This window comes from Nycticebus coucang, chromosome 2 (genome assembly GCF_027406575.1).
Source record: "Nycticebus coucang isolate mNycCou1 chromosome 2, mNycCou1.pri, whole genome shotgun sequence".
In the NCBI taxonomy this organism is placed as follows: domain Eukaryota; kingdom Metazoa; phylum Chordata; class Mammalia; order Primates; family Lorisidae; genus Nycticebus; species Nycticebus coucang.
The window spans coordinates 57,683,454-57,708,956 of record NC_069781.1 but is presented as its reverse complement, the minus strand read 5'-3'; the positions used below and the strand labels follow the sequence as shown (position 1 = coordinate 57,708,956).

Genomic DNA, 25,503 nt, shown 5'->3' with positions numbered 1-25,503 from the left:
CATAATGGAGTCTAGGGATAGGGTTTAGGTTAGGTTGGGATACATAAAATCTTAATAAATAAAAGCATATTCATTTAGGGTTCAGGATAATTTGATACAGACTGAGTTAAAGCATAAGCAGGTGTCAAAGCTATTGTTTTCAGGCAGTTTGGATTTGCTGATGTGCTTAGTACAATGAATGTGCCAATAAAAAATGATCAAATTATCTATTCAGTAAGACAGATCAGCAGGGACTGGTACTTGGCAGCACTTGGCTAATTAGTTTGTTACAGTATGTATGTGAAAGTGATAACATTTTATTCCTTTAACATTTTTATCTAATTCAATATTATTTACCTTCATTATATCCAGTAGTGTGAATTAATTATATTGGGGTCATTTTACTCTGTTTATGTGTGTTCAGGGTCAAATTGTGACCCATAATTTTTTTTTTTTTAATTGAGGACAAAGTCTCACTTTGTCACTCTCAGTAGAATGCTGTGGCCTCATAGCTCATGGCAATCTCAAACTCTTGGGCTCAAGCGATTCTCTTGCCTCCCTAGTAGCTGAGACTACAGGTTCCCACCACAATGCCTGGCTATTTTTTTTTTTTTTTTTTTTTTTAGCAGGCCTGGGCCCCAGGTTCAAACCCACCAGCCCTAGAGATGTGCCCAGTGCCCTAACCACTTAGCTATAGGCACCCAGCCTTGTATTCAGTTTTTAATGGTAGAGGTGCAGCTAGATCTGCATTAAGTGGTGTTATTATAGAATTATCATCAGCTTGAAACACTGTAGATGCCTTGTGTTTATCAGGGGTTATATACCAAGCATTTTCAAGTCATTCATTTAATCCTTCAACATATGTTGATTATAGACCTGCAATACGGTAGGTTATAGTAATTCCAAGATAAAAGGTTAAAGTCTTTGCCTTTAGAAATGACAAGGCTTTCTAGTGACAGACTCATTAAAAATTGCTCTTGAGTATGTGATAATAATTGCCATTGTGGGAGTATATAAGTACTCCTGGAACATATATGAAGGGGCCTGCAGTTGTCTTGAAGCAGGGGAAAGGGAAGTCATTCTAGGTAGAAAGAAGAACATATGCAAAGACACAGATGTGTGGAAGGTGACAGAAGGGTAGCGGAAATACAAGTAGTTCCATATTAAACTACTTCAGCAAGGTCCTGAAGAGCCTCTCAGTCAGGCAGGAGATGAGAATTTCTGTAAAGAAAAATAGGGGAGATTAAGTTATACAACAGAATGTTAAAATAGAAGTTTCAGTGGAAATCTTGAGATACCAAAGTGGGGTTTGAGATAGAACACACAGTAGAACTTATAATCATGTAGGAATAAACCTAGGTGTATGACTACAAAAATTCTGAACCCCTCACTCTTATCAGGTAGTTAGGAAATGAGGGGACAAGTGAAGAGGAGAGAGAAGATTCCTGGAGAAATTTTCTGGAGAGCTATATCTTACAAGTGCCAACTCAAGGTGATAGGGACTTCAGCCCATCCCCTACCTCTCTTCACCCCTCCCCACAATCCAGCTTGATGGGTTTTCTTTGCAGTCAAGGTGGACAAATAGATACAGTAAATTGGTAACTGCCTGAGAAATTCCGAAAGGGAGTGCTGGGCTGGCTAGCTGTTGTGATGGTGGGTGCAAAGGAGAGAGTACTGCAACGCAGGCATTGGCTCATATGCCTAGAATTTGTCAAAGCAAAAGTTATGTTAGTGTTTGCTGGGACAAAATGTGGGCAGCATGGTCAAAAGAACTACGGCAAAATTGTCTTTGATCGCATGGGGTGATTGAATGGGTGTACAGGGCTCTGCTGAAAGAAGCAGGATTCTTAAAGGCTACAAAACAGGGTAACCAGAAGAAAGCATCTTGGCTGTGTTAGGAGTCTAAAGACGGCTTGTCATGAGCAGTAGGAGAATCCCTTTGGGCCTTGAGATGTGAAGGCACCCTAGGCCTATAGTGGAAGAGGGTAGGTGCTGCTCCCTATGGAGCCTGCCCATATACAGAGATGGAGAGGGTAAGCCAAGGGTACCAGCATCAATTAAAGGTTGTAAGGTTAAAGAAGCCCTTTAGAATTCTGCTAGCTACCTCTCTAGCCCTTTGCTGCCGAGATTCTGGATTTAACCTTCCTAATCTCATCAGCATAAGAATAAGAAATGTATAGATGTTCTTTGGATTAGGTTTTGGTGGGCATTGAGTGATGCTGAGCCATTTATTGTCATAGGGATTGCCAAATGGTCAGTTCATTTCATACCTTTTCCTTTGGTTTCCACTTACATACATATTTTGCACTTTTCCTTAAGTTTGAAATGGAGGTTGCAAAATTCACTTCAGCTAAGGCTTTTCTTGGTGATGTAGCATTGATTTCATAAGTAATGGTGCATGGCTGAAATGTTGTGAAGCATAAAAGTTATTGCAATGATCAGGTATTCCCTTTCTGTCCTTTTTCATATTTTTTCCCTTTCAAGACATTGATGAAATTTTATTTAACCCATATAGAAAGGGGAAGACTTATATGCATTTATATTGCCTGGTAGAGAATTATTGGTGCTTGTTTTAAAGCACTCAGTGAACATTTGATGAGTTCTTAGTTATTTTTTGAAGCCAGGGAGGGTTCAGGCAATGGTCTGCAAAATTGCTAATGAAAGTCCAGGAATCGTTTTTAAAACAGTAGAAAAATGAAAGAATCATGCATGCGTATATTAGGTTGTCTTAAATCAAACCCTATATGAAGCTGTGGTGACACATGCTGTTCATGAAAGACTTAATACAGTTCTTCTAATCGGATGAATTGTCTTGTTGTGCAAAAACTGTTATTACACTGTGTGTGAAACCAACCATGCTGCAGGGGGAAAAATTAAATCGCCTGACTGAGAGGTCACTTGTGAATAGTAACACAAGATCTATTACCGTTATTAGAGACTCTGGAGGACATTCACCCTTTTATGGTCTTTCAACTGCTAGAATGAAATATTTTAGTGGTAAATGACATCCTTCTGGGAAATTCTCCTGAAGATTCATTCTTTGCTGTTTGTACATAGGAAAAAAATGGGGGGCATAGGGGAAAAAAATCACATAATTCCTTTCAGATCACTTAAAAAATACCTAATTTGGTGTGGTAACAATTGCCTTTAAAATGTTCTTTATTACACTATCCTTAACCTGAATCTATTAGGACCACACTTTGTCTTTTGTGACGTGTCACACACATTCTGTAATTGTTTCCGTAAGGAAATTCATGATAGCACGAAAGCTCATGCACCAGGGTAGATGTGGTTTATATTAAATCTCAATTAAACATTTTAGGATACACTAAGTGAAAAGTCTATCTGCTTCTTTTATTCTCTTTTAATGGTCTTTTAGTATGTATGAGGAAGAGTATATGAGTATGTATTTTAGTTCTGCATAGCAACCATGCTGAATGGTGAATATTTTAAGAAATATTTCAGAAGTGGATGAAATGAATGTATAGCTATTGATCCGAGGTGAAGCTTTATAATGCAGTTATTCAGATGGGAACCACAGTTCCTTTTGAATGGATTATATTGATTAGAAACTGTCAATTTATTTTAGTTTATTTCCACTTTGGCCTTTTTTGGCTTTTTTTGCTATTTTGTTATATGGTTGAGATTAGTGTTTTGTTGGGACAGGAAGAAATAAAGCAGGTAGCAATATCATTGCAAATAATTTGGGTATTTTTTTTTTGTATTTTGAACTCAGACGACTGTCTTTTTCCTCTTCCCATTATTTGATTTTAGCCGTCTTTTCCTCCCTTTTTTCTAAAGCTTTTTTTATTACCCAAAGATATTGAATGGTTAGAGTGATGTGAATAGGCATATAAATTCTGTTGGATTTCTCAGTGCCCGCTTTTGTTACAGGTATTTTGATGGGTTCATTAAAATGTGTCTGTTGAAATGGGGGTTGGGAAGAAGAAGGAACAGAGGAAGGGGAATACATTGTCTGTAGGAATAATGCATATATATTTGAGCTTCACCTGGAAATAAAAATAATTTTGTAAAATGAGAGATAGAAACTCTTTGTCAGGTTGCTAATGAGAGGCTTGACCTAGCTGCTGCTGCAGCAGCATCTTTGGGGATGATGAGAGATGCAAAATGCACTGTTGCTAGGCAACTCTCTGGGCTGCCTTTGGAGCAGGTTCATATGTGCTAAGAGCTAATGAATCCTCATGTCTGCTCTTTGAAACTATTCAAAAGCCAATGAAGACATACCCAGACATGTAGCATTTACAAGTACCTGGACCATTCTTGCCATGTCATTTACTCGTTAAAAATTAAGTTGACCATTTAGTGTGTACTGAGTATTGCTTTATTTTTCGAGATGGACCAAGGTTTGACCCCTAATAAACATGTGCTCCTATTGTTGCTATCGAAATTATTCTCTATGAAGGCTAATTTTAAATCTGAATGCCCCTCCCTCCAAAAAAGAAAAGTAGTAAGTTGGAACCTGCCTCTTTGGGCCTCTTAGAAAATTTTAAATTATATTATCTGCATACCTTGTTCAGCCCCAGGTCATTATTTCTGAGGATGCTAGGAATATGGAACCCATAACTAATTTTGTAGGTGACCTGTCTAAAACTCTTCACTGCAGCCCCCATCCCCTAAATCCTAGACAGTCCTAGGACAATCCCCCAGTCCTAGGACAAGCCACAGAACATGTATTAAAGCCTGAGAAGGGGCATTTCTTGGTTCCAATAATGAATCTAAGTACTTGAAAGATCCCACCCAACTTCTAATAATACCTTTCTCTCAGGGGTGTTGTGAGGATTTAAAAGATCTATACATGAAAAAAATATCGTAAATTGCCATCCAAACGCAAGTTTTTTAAAATTGAATTCCAACTAATTGTTAGTATTTGACAAGAATTTTGTGTTACTGGATTATTAGCTAATAGTTAGGTTTGTTAATATTTTGGTAGCATAGGGAATAATTATAGTGGGATTTATTTGTAACAGGATTTAGCCTGCAGCTGTTTATGCTTTGGTTGTATTAATTTGTGATTTCTGTTACTGTCACAGTACCTGCTGTACCACCATGCCATAGAAAGCATTCAGTACAGACTTATTTGAAGAAAGTTGTATGAACTTCCTATAAAGCTATCTAAATTGAATTGTTTTATTTCTTATATTTAAAATATATTAGAGATTCTGTTACAACTCTATTGTCTTATCTCTAAAATTAGAATCATAAAAGAACCCACCTCATTGAATTCATCATGTGGATAAAATGATGAATTTTATCTGATAATCCTCAGAGCTGTACCTAGTTTGTAATCAGTGCTCAATAAGTTATGTGGTATTAAAATTATAGCTGATTTTTATAGCTATTTTTATTTGTTTCACAGTTATTTATCTGCTATCTCATGTTTCAGGAGCAATGCTAGGCTATTTAGCTAGACAGACATATTTCATGCCCATGTGGGGCTATCATCATGCTGTATTCCCCAAGTGCATGAAAAGAGAGACATTAACTGTTACGTCTGTGGTGTGTGTGTGTGTGCGCGCGCGCGCGCGTCTACTTTAAACAACATTTAGATACCAAAAGGGGATAGGGAATAGTGCTGTTCAGTAGAAATAAAATGTGAGCTATATATGTAGGTTTAAATCTTCTGGTAGTCATTTAAGAAATAATAAGAACAAATAGATGAAATTAATTTTAATTGCTTTTTTAAACCAAAAACACCTTAAATATTATGTTAATATGTAATATAAAAATTATTCCTGAAATATTTTATATATGTTTTTTATAGTAAATCTTTCAAATATCATATGTATTTTTTTTACAGCACATCACAATTTAGGCTAGCCACATTTCAGATGCTCAGTAGCTGGATGTGGGTAGTAGCTACTGTGTTAGAGGCAGTAAAGTTTCCCACTGTTCACTTCCTCAATCTGAACATGAACATGTATTTAGAAATACTCTTGCTATTGGTTGTACCTGGCTAGAAAAGGCTTCATGGTCTCTGCAGTGGAATAAAAGCCTAAAATGGTCAAGAACAATTTTTCTTGGGCTATGTGTCATGGCTCACGCCTGTAATCTAATACTGTGGGAGGCCGAGGTGGGTGGGTCACCTGAGCTCAGGAGTTTGAGACCAGCCGAGTAATAGTGAGACCCCATCTCTACTAAAAAATAGAAAAACTTGCCAGGCATTGTGGCAGAGGACTATATTCCCAGCTACTCGGAAAGCTGAGGGAAGGGGATTACACAAACCCAGGAGTTCGAGGTTGCTGTGAGCTATGACACAGTGGCATTCTACCCCGAATGACAGAGTGAGATGCTGTCTTAAAAAATAGTAATAATTTTTCCAATGAAGTTTTCCAGCAGGTGGTAAGAAGGTGATGGAATATCTGGCAGACTTTTTTGATGGTGTAAGTAGCCAATCTCAATACGTATACTTCATTAACCTTTTCTTCTTTTTTTAGTTATTCCATTCAGCTCTTATTTACTGAGTGCTTGTTATATTTGTGGTCCTGAGCCAGTGCAGTAAGAGCACGGCTGCCATCTGTGAGGCCTTCCCAGGCTGATTCACAGGCTCGTGTGTGAGAATTAGTAACTCTGACCCCAAGCATATGAGAATAAAGGTGTGCGCAAAGTTACAGTGACAAACAGTACTTATTCTTTGCCTAGAAAGGGGCAAACAATTACCCTGTCTTCCTTGAACATTATTTTTTGTGGTCAAAAGTATTTTAGCATGTAAATAATAGTTGAATTATCAGATTAATAAAAGGAGGAGCATATTCAATGTTCAAGGGACAGGAGTAAGGAATAGATGTTTCTTGAAAAATAAGCTGATCTAGAAGGCTGGGAGAAGCATGCTCAAACTCTTTTCCTTGGCATCAATTGTCACCTTTGGAAATCTGCCCTCCATTTTCATTTCTGCACTGAGCCTCTCTGCTGGTTGCTGTGCTTGATGTATCTGCTTCCTCCCTGCTCTTCTGACTAATACCTTGTCTTGTGGTCATTTAACAGCCATTTCAGTCTTATCACTTAACCATTGCTGAAAGGAATTTTAGTGCAATAACATTTTTCAATTAAAGTAGTAGTCTTTAAATATGTAATATGTAATGGTGATATGTAAAATATCCAAACAATATAGTAGTATGTACAAGCATTCGTGTGTTCCCCCCAAAACACAAACACACGCATTATGTTGTACACGTTCCCGTGCAATTTGTATTTTTTGCTCATCAAGATGTTGCCATAATGGCCATGTTAATTTAGACAAAAACTATCTAACTTATAGTTATTGAAGGTTGCATGTCCTGTAGCATATCAACAGCTTAATGTAATGGCTTCCATATTGATAGACATTTTAGTTGTCTCAGTTTTTGTTCTTTTGGAATGCATTTGAGGCTGCCAAGAGCACAGTAAGTAAAGCAAACAGCCCAGAGCACTAATCCTTATGGATCACCATTGTCTATGTGGTTTTTTGTTTGCTGAGATGTCATGATGTGGTACATGACTATATTATTGTAGGTATATCTAGGGAAAATTTTTGTCTTAAATTTTACTGAATTTCAGATATGTTTTATTATAAAACGTACATATAGACAAATGCTAGATTAGAAAGATGTTAATTTCTTATCATGAAATATATCAAGCATATTCAAAAGTGGAAAGACTAGTGCTATAATAAACCTGATGTACACATCCCTCATGGTCAACAGTTATTTATAGATATCTGACCCCTCTACAACTTGAGTTGTTAACTCTGAAATGTTATTTTGAGGCAAAATCTAGACAAGAGCCAAACTTTTAAAATAAAGGTTGAAATTTTCCTTTTTGGAAGCATTATATCACCTTTTATTTCCCTAAAATAATGTGTGATTGTCTATTTTACAGTATACTCATATTAATTTTTATAATTTAAAAAATATTTTACACTTTAATATATGAGAAAATTACCTTTCAATTTGTAGTAAAAAGTAATAGTAAGATTAAATGTTCTTAAAGTTCGTATTTGCCACTTGTTTCATTTTCTTCCTTTGAGTTTTAGATACATGTGCTTTGTTTTGCCCATTTTTTTTTTTTTGAGGTAGAAGTAAGAGTGTATTAAGAATTTTTGCATTCTTTATTTAGATTATCAAATCATTGGTTGATAATCATATATATGTGTGTTTTGGGTAGCTAAAATTAGTGAGTGCTTACTGTATGGCAGGTTCTGAGTTTGGCTGGGTATAGATTTCTAGGTTGGGAACCATTTGCCTTCAGAATCTTAATTGTTTTATTAAGATTGCTTTCATAGCTTTCTAATGTTACTATGGAGAAATACAAATTTATTCTGATTTCTGAATTCTTGAGTATGTATTTGAAAGTAGAAAAAACACCAACTTTATTTCCTTTGCTTTCATACAACAATAGTCAACACAGACCAAGTGTGAGAAATTTTTTTCCTCACATGCCAAAGAAGCAATCCATTCTTAAGTGGACACCAAATAGATGCCCTCTAGTTCAATTCTCACACTATCTACCTGGGGATAGCATTAGATCCCATAGGTTAGGGGCTCAGTCCCTTAAGAATGCTCCCTTCCTTGACACATTGGTCACAAGTCGGGTTCTGGAACTTCTGACCAACAAGCTTCCAGGTTGGACTCCCATCACTCTAACTTTGGATCTGATTACTTTGCTAGAGAGACTAACAAAACTAAGGGGAACAATTACATGCATGTACCTAGTTTATTATAAAGAACATTACAAAGGAGACAGATGAAGAGATGCATACGGTAAGGTTCTGTAGGAAGGGCGTGGTGCTTCCATGGCCTCTCTGAGCATCCCGTGCTCCAGGAACATCCACATGTTCAACTGGCTATCTGAAAACTCATCCAAATTTTATCCTTGTGGGCTCTGATGGAAACTTCTCTACATAAGTATGATGGATTAAATCACTGCCTATTGGTGATCAACTTAACCTTTATCCCCTTTCCCCTCCCTGGTAGTCAGGGGTGTACAAGTGGGCTGAAGATCCCAAGCCTGTTATCCTGGGGTTCCAACAATCAGTCAATTATTAGCACACAAAGGGACATCTCTTTGGAGACTTCTAAGGATTTTGGAAGTTGTATGCTAGGAAACAAAGAACAAATATACATTTTATAATATTAAAGTGTTAATATGAACCTAGTTTTGTTTTTATTTTTCATTTCTGGAAATTTTAGAATATTTTCGTTGCCCCTAGTACTCCATAATTTAATGATGATGAACCTTGCATGGTGTGATTCTATTTTTGCTTTTTTAGAGTTTTTAAAAATTATTTCAAAATATTGTGGAGGTGCAAATGATTTTGGTTATACAGGTCACTTATGTTTGAGTTAGGGTTATAAGTGTGCCCATTACACAGATAGTGTTCATTGTACCCATTAGATAGGTGTTTGCCCAACCCCTCTGCCCCACTCCCCTCTGCTTCATTTCCATTGAATTTTGCTTCTCTCTATGTATATGTGTGCTTCTCGGTTAGTTTTAGTCTAATAGTGAGTACATGTGGTATGAGTTTTTCCATTCTTTAGATACTTCATTTAGGATAATGGTTTTCCATTTCCATCTACCTTTTCACAATTTTTATTCTAATTCGTGATTGAGTAGTATTCCATAGCATACATATACCACATTTTCTTAATTCATTGTCACTTGGGTTGATTCTTCATCTTTGCAATTATGAGTTGTGCTGCTTACAAACATTTAAGTGCAGGTGTCTTTCTTGTAAAATGACTTCTTTTCCTTTTGGTAACTACCCAGTGGTAGGATTGCTATATCAAATGGTAGGTTATTTTTGGTTCTTTGAGAAATCTCTGTACTGTCTTCCATAGAGGTTGTACTTATTTGCGATCTCACTAACAGTGTATAAGCAATGCTTTCTTTGTGAATCCATATCAGCATCTATTGCTTTTGGACTTTTTAGTAAAAGCAATCCTGATTGGGGAAAGGTGGTATGTCATTATGGTTTTAATTTTCTTTCCCTGATGTTTAGTGACATAGACCATTTGGCCCTTTTACTCTGAAAATATAGGTTCTTAAATTCTGGGGAATTTTCTTCATTATTTTATCATTAATTTCTTTACTGACTTTGTTCTTTCTTTCTGAATCTGGAACTTCTCTTATTTGGACCCTGAATTCCTTTGCAGGTTCTGTAATTCCCTTACCCATTCTTCCGTTATTCACTTCTCTGTTTTTTACTCTGTGGGAGATTTTCTTAGCTTTATCCTCCAATTTTTATTGAACTTTTTGTTTTGCTGTTGTGTTTTAAAATTCAACAGCTCTTTTTGTTTTCTGACTATTCTTCTTAAATCATATCCATCCCTACTTAGTCTTTCATTGCTTTAGTGCTCAGCGAATTCTTTTCTGCCTATAGAACTTGTAAATATTCACCTACTATTTCCTCTAGATTTTTACAAAATGATTTGATTTGATATGTAATTCTTGAATTTGCTGAAATTTTTTCTTGCATGGTAATATAAGATTATCCCTGCCCATTAGCTAGTTTTTTTTGACACTGTTCATGGATTAATCTGTTTTTCTCTATTTTTTCTCCCTTTTGGTTTGTACTATTTTCTATCTTGAATGTTACTATCAGTATTTTACTAATGTTCCTTTCCTCTTTTTAGTTAATTTTCCTGGTTAATATTATGCAAAATAGTTTACTAAGCCTGTTTTCTGTCATTCCTTATCAGTACACTATACTATCTATTCCAGACAATGGAATCAGTCTTTGTTATTCATTGTTCCAAGAAATTTAGATCAATCTTTTTTTAATGTGTCTAGCTTTTTTTATTAATGTTGCTTCAATCTGGTTATTAGTCTTATTGGTTAATATAAATTCTAATCAGGTCATTTGTTTACCATTATTCATGAAGGCCCTATTTAATGGTTAATCTTTTATTTGAGACTAAATTAGGATCTTATAAACTTCATGGTATAAGATATGTACCACTCAGATTTGAAAGTGAGGCTTTGGAGTAATACTTTGTGTTCAACCAACTTGTGTTGGCCACTTAATCTTTATTTCCACAAATGTGGTATGGATTGTTGTCATGTTTACTATTGTCAGTCTTCTGTAATTTTTTATATCAGTAGGTTGATTTGACTATGATAAATTTAGGGTTCTTTGATCAATTTACTATTTTGTTAAACTCAAAAGCATTGGCTCTCTCTAGTTTTATTACATAGTTGCTCCCCTAGCTGAGCTGTATTTAATTATATCTCATTGTTGGAAGGATTTTAAACTCCTTCTAATTCTGATGTCAAACACATTACAGGTGCCAAACATAATAGTAGAAATTGACTCTACTTAATTGAAAGGAAAATATATACATTACATTTATAGGACGTTGGCTTTTAACTTTTGTTCTACTAGCCACAGTACCAAAAATTTAGAGCTCATGTGGTAGAAATGTAAAAACTACTTTTGTCGAAGAAGGATATTTTATGCTTATGGGAATTCAGTTATTATAGTTTCCATTTATAGCAAGTTGTCAAAATGTTAGCAATTGACAGAATTACTGTCAGTTATACTCCTTTTCCCCCACTGGTGGTGGTTACATAGTGTGGCCAACCATTACTTCGTGATTTAATTTTTTTCCTGCCATTTTCTAAATGCAGAAGTTGTCTAATTCTGAGAGAAAAGAGGATTCATTTATATGAGACTAATGAGACTAACCTGGAAATCAAGTTTAGGCTAGAGAGGGTTGTGTTATTTTTTTTTTTTTTATGTCAAACTTCTTAAGCTATGTGTTAGACTTTATTTTATTCTAGTCTACAATTTCCTATGTCTTTGCATACCTGGAGGGTCTGAATTATTAACCGTATTTTGTATATACTAGGAAATTTAACCTCAAATTCAGATGATGTCCATGTTTTTGTTATCCTGGTAACCTTTAACTGACAGATAAATTTTTCTCATCTTAAGTTAATTTGATCAGAGTGCTATCTGTAAGTACTTTACTTAAAAGGGTAGGCTTTTAATATTTCTTTATAGAATCAAGTAGTTGCCACATTATTACAAGATCTGTTTTGCTAACTGGAATTTGAGAAGACAAATTAGGAATAATTTATGCATTCTACAAGCATTTAGAGTGTGCAGGGAACTAGAGATACAAAGGTGAATAAGATGTCATCTCTGCCTTTGGTATGGCTAAATGCCAAGTACATGGGTTTTGGAGTTGAATTGCTTTGATGGTATTGTAACTTCAACACAAACTTCAATTTTGTCATTTGAAATATAGTGATTATCAGGATTTTCTACAAAGTGCTTAGAAGAATGTTACAGTAAATGTTCAATAAATGCTGGCTGCTATTATTCAAGGAGTCACTATAAAGCAGATGCTCAAGCTGGAGATTGTATATGAGACCAGCACATTGTACCCCTTGATTGCACTAATGTACACAGCTATGATTTAACAATAAAAAAAAAAAAGAAAGAAAAAGGAAGAAGATTGATTAGTTGGGTTCTTTGTTATTCTAGAGACATTTCTTCCCTTTACCTTATAAGTGACACTCAAAGGTTAAACTTCAAGACTCTTGAATACTTCTTTAATTATGATGTTATTATATAAATATAATTTGAATCTGAGAGGAATGGATTATACCATATTTACCTTTTCATTTTGATACTGCTGCATGCCTGCAGATTCCTTATCAGTGGAAGAAATAATTAGCTTTCAGCACTTCTTTCAATGGACTATTTGCCAATGGATTACTTAATAAGCAGATACCACAAACAGAACTGTCGAGTGACTGAGAAATGTTCAACAGATTAATTCTGTTCTTTTTTGTGTAAAAATGAATGAATTTTAAATCTCTTTTAATGTTAAAGTTATTAGAGAATGCAATTTATGCTTCCGTTTTTGTATATGCATTCAAACATATTCTTTGTTATATAAAATGTATATTTATCTTTTCATTTTTAAATTAACACATACTGTTATCTTACCACTTTTATAAATATTCATGTATTTGTATACATAGAATTTAGATTTATTTTTTCATATGGGAAAGTCTTGCAAATATGGATGAGCAGTTTTTTTTTTTTTTCTTTTTTTATTGTTAAATCATAGCTGTGTGATTAGTGCAATCAAGGGGTACAATGTGCTGGTTTCATATACAATCTGAAATATTCTCATCAAACTGTTCAACGTAGCCTTCATGGCATTTTCTTAGTTATTGTATGTAGACATTTGTATTCTGCCTTTAATAAGTTTCACCTGTACCTATTCTAAGATGCACCATAGGTGTGGCCCCACCCATTACCCTCCCTCCCCCCTAACCTTCCCCCTCCCTTACCCTTCCGTGGCCCTTTCCTCATAGTCTTGTGCTATAATTGGGCTATAGCCTTCATGTGAAAGCTATAATTTAGCTTCATAGTAGGGCTGAGTACATTGTATACTTTTTCTTCCATTCCCGAGATACTTTGCTAAGAAGAATATGTTCCAGCTCCATCCATGTAAACATGAAAGAGGTAAAGTCTCCATCTTTCTTTAAGGCTGCATAATATTCTATGGTATACACGTACCACAATTTGCTAGTCCATTCTTGGGTCGATGGGCACTTGTGCTTCTTCCATGCCTTAGCAGTTATGAATTGGGCTGCAATAAACATTCTGGTACAGATGTCTGTGTTATATTGTGATTTTTGGTCTTCTGAGTATAAACCTAGTAAAGGAATTATAGGATCGAATGGCAGGTCTATTTTTAGGTCTCTAAGTATTCTCCAAACATCCTTCCAGAAGGGATGTATTAGTGTGCATTCCCACCAGCAGTGTAGAAGTGTGCCCTTTTCTCCACATCCACACCAGCATCTCTGGTTTTGGGATTTTGTTATGTGGGCTACTCTTACTGGGGTTAGGTGATATCTCAAGGTAGTTTTGATTTGCATTTCTCTTATGATTAAGGATGATGAGCTTTTTCTCATGTGTTTGTAGATCGTGCATCTGTCTTCTTTAGAGAAGTTCCTCTTCAAGTCCCTTGCCCACCTTGACATGGGATCACATGTTCTTTTCTTGCTAATACGTTTGAGTTCTCTGTGGATTCTGGTTATTAGACCTTTATCGGAGGCATAACCTGTAAATATTTTCTCCCATTCTGGGCTGTCTGCTTGCTTTACTTATTAACATATTGTATATGTATGTGTTTTTGGCTGTGCAGAAGCTTTTTAGTTTGATCAGGTCCCAGTAGTGTATTTTTGATACTGCTGCAATTGCCTGGGGAGTCCTCCTCATAAAATATTCACCCAGGCTGATTCCTTCAAGAGTTTTCCCTGCCCTTTCTTCAAGTATTTTTATAGTTTCATGTCTTAAGTTTAAATCTTTTATCCAGTGAGAGTCTATGTTAGTTAATGGTGAAAGGTGTGGGTCCAGTTTCAATCTTCTACAGGTTGCCAGCCAGTTCACCCAGCACCATTTGTTAAATAGGGAATCTTTTCCCCACTGAATGTTTTTAATTGGCTTGTCAAAGATCAAATAACGGTAAGTAGCTGGATTCATTTCTTGGTTCTCTATTCTGTTCCAGTCATCTACTTCCCTGTTTTTGTGCCAGTACCATGCTGTTTTGATCACTATGGATTTATAGTACAGTCTCAGGTCTGGTAGCGTGATTCCTCCTGCTTTGTTTTTATTGCTGAGTAATGTTTTGGCTATTTGAACACTATTAGCTCCCTCCGGCCCAGCGGCTCAGTCTGGGGCCCTAGACAATGCCCAAAATTCTCTGCACTCCTGCTCAAGCTCCCCCCAAGATAGTTCAACTGAGTGCTAAGTCCAAAAACACTGCAACAGTTCACACGTAAGGCCTTTCCGGTTTGCAGTCTCACTGCTGCTTGTACTTACGTTTGCTGGTGGGATTAGGTCCATCCAACATTTGCAACCACTTGCCAGTTTTCCACTGTTTTTGTCCTCCTCTTGGGGTCCAGAAGTCCCTTGCTGACTCTCTGTATCCTCAAAGGGATGATTATAGGCAGATCCCACCAGCCAGAGATGCCTGGAGTCTTATCTCCCCAGAGTCACCGTGGCCTGTTACTCGGCTGCCATCTTGGATTGTTCTCCTTGGATGAGCAGTTTTTGAATGTAAGGGTAAGAACAAAGTGTGAATTAAGAATCCACTTTTGTGGTTTGGGTCTAGTTCTATAAAACCTGAGTCTATAAAGTTAAAGAAAACCAGATATCATAATACATTGTATTTTTACCTCTCACTTCCTTTGGATGATCATATCTTGAATATTTTTTTTTCACTGACAACTTTATATTTTCTATTTATAGTTATTTATTAACGTATTGTATATGTTAATAAAGTATGAACTTTTCATACTTAAAAAAGGATAGTTATGAATATTAGATATTCTCCAATCTGATAATGATGAGTACCAACAAAGTCCTTTTTTGTTTCACATAATTTACAAGTAGGTGACATTGATTTTCAGTATAGAACTGTCTGAAAGATTAAGCTGGTGTTTTTATGCAGCCTGATGAAGTTTTGCCAGCATGTGTGTTTTTCCTGAATCAAGAACTGTAGTTTTATACTCTATTCTTGGTATGCCTGTCTCCAGGGAGACGCTGGTTTGTGTCTCTCTGCTTTTTTTTTCCTTTATGTTTTGTCCAGTTATGGGCTTACATGTTAGCTCTTTATTGCTGACATAGATGAGCTGGAGTTTTTGTTTTCTGTCATGTTGTCAATGAAGAATGGAAGAGTGAACCGAGACACGGACTCCTATCCTCATTTTGCCACCAACTAACATAGCGATCTCTCTGGGCCTTAGTTTCATTATCTGTAGTACAAAGTTGTTAAATGAAATGAACTCAATAAGTCCTCTTCTGACTCTTAAAAAAGTTCCCATGATTCTTTTTTTTTTTTTGTGATAAAAAACATAGCATGAAATGTACTGAAACAAAATTCTAAGTGGGCTAAACAATATTGTTAACTATATGAATATTGCTGTATAGTTACTCTCTAGAGCTTTGCCATTTTGCATGACTGAAACTCTATACCACAGAATAGTAACTCCTAACTTCCCCTCCTCAGTGACTGGCAACCACTATTCTATTTGCATCTGAAAGTTTTGACTACTTTAGATACTTGATGTAATTGGGATCATGCAGTATTTGTCCTTCTGTGAGTGGCCTTTTTGCACTTAGTGGAATGTCCTCAGGTTTTATCTTAAGCTGTAGCATATTTCAGGATTTCCTTTTTTTAAAAAGCTGAATAATATTCCATTGTATGCCTCTACAACACCGTGTTTATTATTCATCCATCAATGGACGTTTAGGTTGTTTCCATCTCTTGACTGTTGTGAATAATGCTGCATTGAACATGGCAGTACAAATACCTCCTCAGGTCCTGGTTTCATTTATTTTATAGAAATACCCACAAGTGTGATTGTTGAATCCCACTGTAGATCTAATTAGTTTTATTTTTACTTTTTGAGGAACCTTCGTGTTGTTTTCCATAGTGGCCACACTGTTTTATGTTCTCACCAACAGTGCACAAAGGTTCCAATCTCTGTACGTCATCATCACTTATTGATTGATTGATTGATTTAATGGCCGTCCTGCCAGGTGTGAGATGATACTTCATTGTGATTTTTTATTTGCATTTCTCTGATTAGCGATGATGAGAATCTTTTCATACATCTGTTGGCCATTTGTCTGTCTTTGGAGAAAGATCTGTTCAAGTCCTTTGCCTCTTTGTTTATTTTATCAGGTTTTTTTATTTGTTGTTATTGAGTTGTAGGAACTTCTGTTTTGGATGTTAACCTATTATCTGATAAATGGTTTGCAAATGTTCTTCTCGTTGTGTAGGTTGCCTTCTCAGTCTCCATGGTTTCCTTGGCTGCAGAGCTTTCTGGTTTTGATGTAATCTGCTTGTCTACTTTTGTTCTTGTTGCCTTTCCTTTTGGTGTCATTTCCATGAAACCATTGCCAAGACCAATGCAGCTTTTCCTCTGTGTTTTTCCTTAGGAGTTTTATAGTTTCATGTCTTATGTTTATGTCTTTAATCCATTTTGAGTAGTCTTTTGTGTATTTTTATAAGAAAAGGTTCAATTTTATTCTTTTGCATGTCGATATCCAATTTTCCCAGCAACATTTGTTGAAGAGACTATCTTTTCCCTATTTTGTAGTCTTGGGCACCCTCATCTGAGATTATTTGACAATAAGTGTGAGTGTTTACTCTTGGGTTATTTTGTTCCATTGGTCTATATTTCTGTCCTTATGCTGATACCATACTGGTTTTATTATTGAAGTCAGGAAGTGTGAAGCCTCCAGCCTTGTTCTTCTTTATCAAGATTGTTTCGCCTATTCAGCATCCTTTGTGGTTCAATGTGGATTTTAGTTTATTTTTTAATTTCTGGAAATAAATACCATTGGAATTTTGATAAGGATTCCTTTGAATCTGTAGATAGCTTTGGCTAGTATGGACATTTTAACAATATTGTCTTCTAATCCATGAATAGGGGCTAACTTTCCATTTGTTTATATCTTCTTTAATTTCTTTTAGGAAGTTTTGTAGTTTTCAGTGTATAAGTCTTTCACCTCTTTACCTAAGTCTATTTCCAATAATTTTATTCTTTTTTATACTATTTTACTTTAAAATTTTTTATTATTAATGTATAAAATCACAACTGATTTTTGTCTGTTAATTGTGTATCCTACAACTTTGATGACTTTATTAGTTATTACAGCTTTTTATTGGAATCATTAGAGTTTTCTACAAAGTTCATGTCATCTGCAAACAAATAATTTTCTTTCTTTCCAATTTGTATGTATTTAATTCTTGCTTAATTTCTCTGACTAGGACTGATAGCATTTTATGGAATAGAACTGGTGAGAGTGAATATCCTTGCCTTGTGTCTGACTTGAGAGGAAAAACTTTTGGTTTTTCACCATTGAGGATGTTAGCTATAGGTTTTTCAGATGTGGCCTGTATGTTGAGTTAATTTCCTTTTATTTCTTGTTTGTTCAGTGTTTCCTTTTGTAAAAGGGCATTGAATTTTGTGAAATGATTTCTCTGTATCTATTGAGATAGTCATGCAATTTGTATCCTTTGTGTTTTTAATGTGGTCTGTGATATTGATTGATTTTCCTATGCTGAACCATCCTTGCATCCCCTGTATGAATCCTACTTGGTCATATGTATGATCCTTTTAATGCACTGTTGAATTCAGTTTGCTAGTATTTTATTGAGGATTTCTGTGTCAGTATTCATCAGGAATATTGGCCTGCAGTTTTCTTTCTTATAATGTCTCTGTCTGGCTTTGGTATCAGAGTAATGCTGGCCCCATAAAATGATTTTAGAAGTATTCCCTTTTTTCAGTTCTTTTTCTTTCTTTCTTTTTTTTCTTTTTTTCTTGAGAAAGAGTTTCACTCCCTGGGTAAAGTCCTGTAGTGTCATCATAGCTCATAGCAATCTCAGTCTCTTGGGCTCAAACAATCCTCTTCCCACACCTTCCTGAGTAGCTGGGACTATAGGTGCACACCATCATGCTTAGCTAGCTTTTTATTTATTTTTTTTTTTTAACTTTTTTTTTTTTTTTTTTGTAGAGACAGAGTCTCACTGTACTGCCCTGGGTAGAGTGCCATGACATCACACAGCTCACAGCAACCTCCAGCTTTTGGGCTTACGCGATTCTCCTGCCTCAGCCTCCCAAGCAGCTGGGACTACAGGCACCCTCCACAACACCCGGCTATTTTTTGGTTGCAGTTCGGCCGAGGCCGGGTTTGAACCCGCCATCCTCGGTATATGGGGCCGGCGCTCTTCCCACTGAGCCACAGGCGCATTTTTAGTAGATATGGGGTCTCGCTCTTGTTCAGCCAGGTCTTATACTCCTGAGCTCAAGCTGTTCACCTTTCTCCACCTCCGAGATTGTTAGGATTACAGGTGTGAGTCACCATGTCTGGCCCCTGTTCAGTTTTTTTTTTTTCTTCAATAGTGTGAGAAGAGGCTTGGCTCAGTGGCTCATGCCTGTAATCTTAGCACTCTGGGAGGTTGAGGCAGATGGATTGCTTGAGCTTAGGATTTTGAGACCAGCCTAAGCAAAAGCAAGACTCTAGTTTCTACTAAAAATAGAAAAAAACTAGATGGGTGTGTGGCACACACCTATAGTCCCAGCTACTTGGGAGGCTCAGGTAGGAGGATTGTTTGAGCCCAAGATTTTGAGGTTGCTGTGAGCTACAATGGCACCATGGCATTCTACTCACAGTGACAGAGTGAGACTCTGTCTCAAAAAAACAATAACAAAAATAAAAACAGCTGTATCAAGAGAAAAAACTTTGAGAAGGATTGGTCCTGGGCTTTCCTTTGTTGGAATGTTTTTGATTAATGATTCATTAATGGTTTTTGATTAATGATTCATTCTCCTTACTAGTTACAGATTTGTTCTGACTTTCTATTCCTTTATGATTCAGTCTTAGTAGGTTGTTTCTTTCATGGAATTTATTCATTTCTTCTACATTATCTAGTTTGTTGATATATAATTGTTCATGGTAGTCTCTTATAATCACTTTTATTTCTGTGGCATAATTGTCGTGTCTCTTTAATCTGCTTTTAATTTGTCTTCTCTTTTCTTGCTTAGTCTAACTAGAAGTTTGTCAATTTTGTTGACCTTTTAAATAAATTAATTGCTTCCTTCTGTGAACTCTATTCTTTTCCTAGTTTCTTGAGGTGTAAAGTTAGGTTGAGATTTTTTTCTTTTTTTAATGCTGACACTTACTGCTCTAGAAATCTCTCTTAGAATTACTTTTCCTGCATTCCGTAAGTGTTGGTATGTTGTATTTCTGTTTGTGTCAAGAAATTTTCTACTTTCTAAAAAAAAAAAAAGAAATTTTCTACTTTCCTTTTTAATTTTTCCTTTTGAGCATTGGTTGTTCATTTAATTTTCTTGCTGCACAATTGTGAATTTTGTAGTTTTCCTTTTCTTATTGATTTCTACTTTAATTCTACTGTTGTTGGAAAGAATACTTGGTATGATTTCAGTCTTCTTAAATTTCTTATGACTTGTTTTGTGACCTAACATGTAATCTACCCAGAAGAACATTTTGTGTGTGATTGAGAATGCGATGCTGCTATTGGATAGAATGCTCTGTACAGGTTTGTTCCACATAGGGCCATTTGGTCTATAGTGTTGTTCAAAGCCTCTGTTTTTTTTATTGATCTTTTTTCTGGATGTTCTATTCATTATTAAAAGTGGGGTATTGGAATCTTCTATTTGTGTATTGCTCTCTATTTCTCCTTTTGGTTCTGTCAATATTTGCTTCAAATATTTGCGTGCTGTGATGTTGGGTGCATATATCTATTTCTAATGATTGTATCTTCCTGGTGAATTAACGTATTTATTGTTAATGTCCTATTTTGTCACTTGTGATGGTGTTTGACTCAACAACTATTTTGGCTGATATAAATATGGTCATTCTTGCTCTCTTTTGGTTACCATTTTCATCGAATGGCCTTTTACTTTCAACCTATGTGTGTCCTTAAATCTAAAGTAAGTCTTTTGTAGAAAGCATATAGTCACTGTATGTCTTTTGGGAAATTTAATCCATTTACATTTGAAATAATTAGTGGTAGTGAAGGACTTACTATTTTGTTAATTGTTGTTGTTGTTTTTTGTCTTGTAGCTATTTTATCTCTTTTCTTCTCTTGCTGTCTTCCTTCAGTTTTCATTGATTTCACAGTGACATGCTTTGCTTCCTTGCTCATTTTCTTTTGTATACACTGTATGTGTGTTTTCTTTATGGTTTTCATGGGGTTATTACATGAGCATAAATGTCATGTAATAATAGTTTAAGCTAATAACAGCTTACATAAGCTTCAGTCACATACATAAACTTACTTCTGCCTCTTCTTTATGTTGTTAATGTCACAATTTACATCTTTTTTATATTATGTATCTGTGTACATGTTTTATAATTTTAATTATTTATCCTTTGTCTTCTAAATCCTAAACCAGAATTAAAAGTGATTTATGTAACATTGGGACAGTATTACAGGATTTTATGTTTGTCTATATACTTACATTTACTGGTAAACTTCATATTATATTTTTATGTGCATTCCTGTTGCTGTCTAGTGTGTCCTCTCATTTCAACTTGAGACTTCATTTTGCACTTCTTTTTTTTTTTTTTTGTAGAGACAGAGTTTCACTTTATTGCCCTCGGTAGAGTGCCATGGTGTCACACAGCTCACAGCAACCTCCAACTCCTGGGCTTAGGCGATTCTCCTGCCTCAGCCTCCCGAGTAGCTGGGACTACAGGCGCCCGCCACAACGCCCGGCTATTTTTTTGTTGCAGTTTGGCCGGGGCTGGGTTTGAACCCACCACCCTTGGTATATGGGGCCGGCGCCCTACTCACTGAGCCACAGGTGCCGCCCTCTTTTGCACTTCTTATAAGACCGTTATGGTGGTGATCTCTCAACTTTCGTTTATCTGGGAATGTATTTATTTCTTCTTATTTGAGAGTTAGTTTTACCAGATGTATTCTTAGTTGGGAGTTTTATTTTTGTTCTTAAATTTTCATTCAATACTTTGAATATATTATCTCAGTCCCTTCTAGGGACTTGAGATAATATAAGCTTGTAAGATTTCTGCTGACAAATTTGCTAATGGTCTTATAGTGGTAGCAGTGGGAGTCCCATAACAGTCTTGTGATTCTAAATCAATTTGTTTATCAAGGACTTGAACTCTAAGAGAAGAGAAAGCATTGAGTATTATGAAGCTAAGTCTTGAGACAATCAATTTTAGAGTACTTACCATTTTTTTTTTTTTTTCAATTTAAGGTAAAGTCTAAGCATTCATTCTCTTTTACTTGTGTGGGATAGAAAGTTCAAGAGCAGGAGGATCAAGATTTGGTAATAACATCTCCAACAAATAAATACTTCCTATTTCACTAGGAAAATATTAGCTCATAATTTATGCAAAAAGTATTTCCATACTTATATCTATGTTTTCCTCGTGAGATAATCCCTGTTTTAGTCTTTTCATTTATTTAGGGACTTAACTTTGGCCATTATGCTTGAAAAACAGTATTAAATCTGAGATCATTTACTGTAAAGCTTTCTTATTTTGTTTTATTTCTGAATTAGCCAGAGAAATGTACACAGCCTTGTATGCTATTTTAGGACAAAGACTCTTAAGGGAACTATACTCTTATGCATAAACATAGTACTTTATTTATCTCCTGACAATATAATTAAAACATTGCTTTAAAAAGCCACACAACTAAATACATTATTTTACAACATGCCACTAAATGTATGGATTGCCCTTCTCAGAACCAAGAGATTGTCAGAATGTCTTGCTTGGTAGAAATCTTCCAAGATTTGGTAGAAGCGGATAATTCATTAAGACCAGTGCAAATCAGTCTAAGATAACCTTTTGTTTTTAATTAAAATGGAAAATAAGCCAATGTGAAATTTGTTTCCCTTCATTTGCCCAAAGTGAAAGTGGTAGAATTTCTGTTCTAATCCAGCCTTTGTACTTGTTAAAAACATCATAAATTCTGGCAGTGTGTTGTGTGGCTGTAGCCATTATATGTATAGCTCTAGATGCTGCTGTCATGGTAGATCGTGGTCAGGATCATTGATGAATTAATGTTTAACTATTATTTTTTGGTGGTAGGGTTAAGAGGATTTTAAAAAATTGAATTTAAGTGATGTCCTGTAGGTCTGGAAGGAGCAGGGTTTCTAAGAATTGAACGGATAGAAGAAATTTACAAATATAGTTGGCCCTCTACCCATGGGTTTTGCATCCATGTAGTCAACCAATCGGGGGCAAAAATATTTGGAAAACAAAAGCCAAATCAATAACAATAATACAAAAATAAAAATACAAATAAAAACTACAGTATAAATATTTACATAGAATTTACTTTTTGTTAGGTTTAACAATCTAGAAATGATTTCAACTATGTAGGAGGATATGTGTAGGATTCACTATGCTATTTTCTGTAAGAGACTTTAGCAGCTGAGGATTTTGCTATCGTGTATGTGTGTGTTTGTGTGTGTCTGGAACCAAAACCCTGCAGACATAAATGGACAATTATATTGAACAAAAAACCTTTGAAATGCAGCATACGGAAAATAATTTCTTTGTGACTACATTGTGTGCTATCAAGTTAAGTGCCTTTCTCATAGTAGATATTTACTAAATGATTCTGAACTGAATTTTATAAAGTAGCTTTATGAAGAGTTTATTCACATATGGGACAGTTTATCCATTCAATGTGTACTATTCAATGACTTAGTATATTTATAGAGTTCTTTTTTATTGGTTCCCAAACATAGTGTCCATTTTACTTTTCCCTGACCCTACTACCTTTTTTAATTTTTACCTTTACCTTTTTAATTTTTAGGTCTTCCAGTGATTAACACTATAAATTTAGATACTTTGACTTTGTTCTTCTATACTTTCAACTTTAGGTCGTATGTATGTATGTTATTTATTTATTTTTACATACGCTACTATAATAGTTTCCTCTACCTCTGACACATTGGCTGTGTGATCAGTTGCATGTACATATAATCAAGATTTACATTTACATCTCTTTCTGAAAGCATCATTAAAATTTCAGTGCTTCATTTGTCAAATTAGAAAATAAGAAAACAGCATTTACAATATTATAATTATGTAATTACGAAACTAATTGAATGGACCCATAGAAAACAGAATATTCACTAAATTCCTGGTGCTGTTATGATATTATATGTATCAAGATCAAATGGATTCTGTTTCTTTTCATTCCTTCAAGTGTCCATACCATCTACAGTTTTGATTTGCTACATATTTTGACCATGACTTTCTTGTATATTTGTTACTTGTAAAAAATTTTCTTTTTTACTGGCAAATAATAGTTATACATGTTCATGGGGTATGTAGTGATGTTTGATACGTGTATTATATTGTGATCAGATCAGGGTAATTAGGCTATCCATCATCTCAAACATTTATCATTTATTTGTATTTGGAACATTCAGTATCATTTTTCTAGTTATTTGAAGCTATACAATAGATTATTGTTACAATAGGGATTCTACAGTGATATATAGAACACTACAACTTATTCTTCCTGTTTAGCTGTAATTGTGTGTTCTTTAACAAATCTTTCCCTAGCCCTTTCTTCCTCAACTTGGAGAACATTTTATCACCCCTAATGGAAACCTTATACCCATTAGCAGTCCCTCCCTCGTCCGCCCTCCTTGGGTTCTCCCACCCCAAAGTCCTAGGCAACTACTAATCTACTTTCTGTCTGTGTAGATTTGCTTGTTCTGGGCATTCCATTCATAGAAACGGGATCATACAATATGCAGTCCTTAGTGATTGTTTTTTTTCACTTAGCATACATAATGTTTTCAAGATTCATCCATGTTGTAGCATGTTTTGGTACTTCATTTCTTTTTGTGGCTGAATAATATTCCATTTTAATGTGACTAGATTTCATTTACCCATTTATTAGTTGATGGACATTTGACTTGTTTCCGCTTTTTGACCATGATGAGTAATGCTACTATGAACATTCATTTATTACATATACCTGTAGTCTCAGCTACTTGAGAGGATGAGGCAGGAGGATTGCTAGAGCCCAGGAGTTTGAGGTTGCTGTGAGCTATGATGATGGTACTGCACTCTAGTGGGGGTGACAGAGGGAGACTCAGTCTCAAAAACAAAACAAAAACAATGAGAACATTCATTTACAAGCTTTTGTGTAGCTTTTGTTTTCTGTTTTGTACTACATTATATGGTAATTGTGTGTTTAACCATTTTAGAAACTGCCCCAGTTATTTTCCAAAGGGGCTGCACTGGTTTACATTCCTACCAGCAGCAAGTGAAAGTTCAGATTTCCTTACATCCTCAGCAACTCTTGCTATTGTCTGTCGTTTTGAACATAGCTTTCCCGTTGTGTGTTTAGTGGTATCTCTTGAAGTTTTCATTTGTATTATGTCCTGGCTGATGATATTGAGTATGTTTTCCTGTGTGTATTGGCCATCTGTTTATCTTTGGAGAAATGTGTACTCAGATTCTTCGCTGTTTTAAAATTAGGTTATCTTTTTATCGTTGAGCTATAAGACTTTTAAAAAATATAGTCCAGATACAAGTTTGTTATTAGATACATTGATTGAAAATAAGATTTTTTTTCCCATTCTGCAGTTGCCTTTTTACCTTCTTTATTGTGTCATTTGAAGGACAGATATTTTTACTTTGATAAAGTCTATTTGTTTGTTACTTCTGCATTAGGTATCATTCTAAGATAACTTTGCCTAATCTGTCACAAAAACTTACGTCTATATTTTCTTTAAGAATTTTGTATTTTCAGTGTTTATATTTAGGTCTCACATCAATTTGAGTTCACTTTTTTACATGTGATGATGTGAGAAAGAAGCCCAGCTTCATCCTTTTGCATGTGAATATCTAGTTGTTGAAATCTAGTATTTTTTCTTCAAGAGATTCTTTTTCTTTCGATTGTTTTTTTTTTTTTTGGAATTTTTTTTAAATCAGTTGATTAGAGATGTAACTATTCATTCATAGACTCT

At 35.3% G+C, this 25,503-nt stretch overlaps 1 protein-coding gene across 5 annotated transcripts in view; it reads left to right on the top strand.

Moving 5' to 3' along the window:
- Positions 1 to 25,503, top strand: part of FOCAD (focadhesin) — a 329,244-nt gene that overhangs the window by 137,675 nt on the left and 166,066 nt on the right. The gene's annotated exons all lie outside the window — the stretch shown is intronic.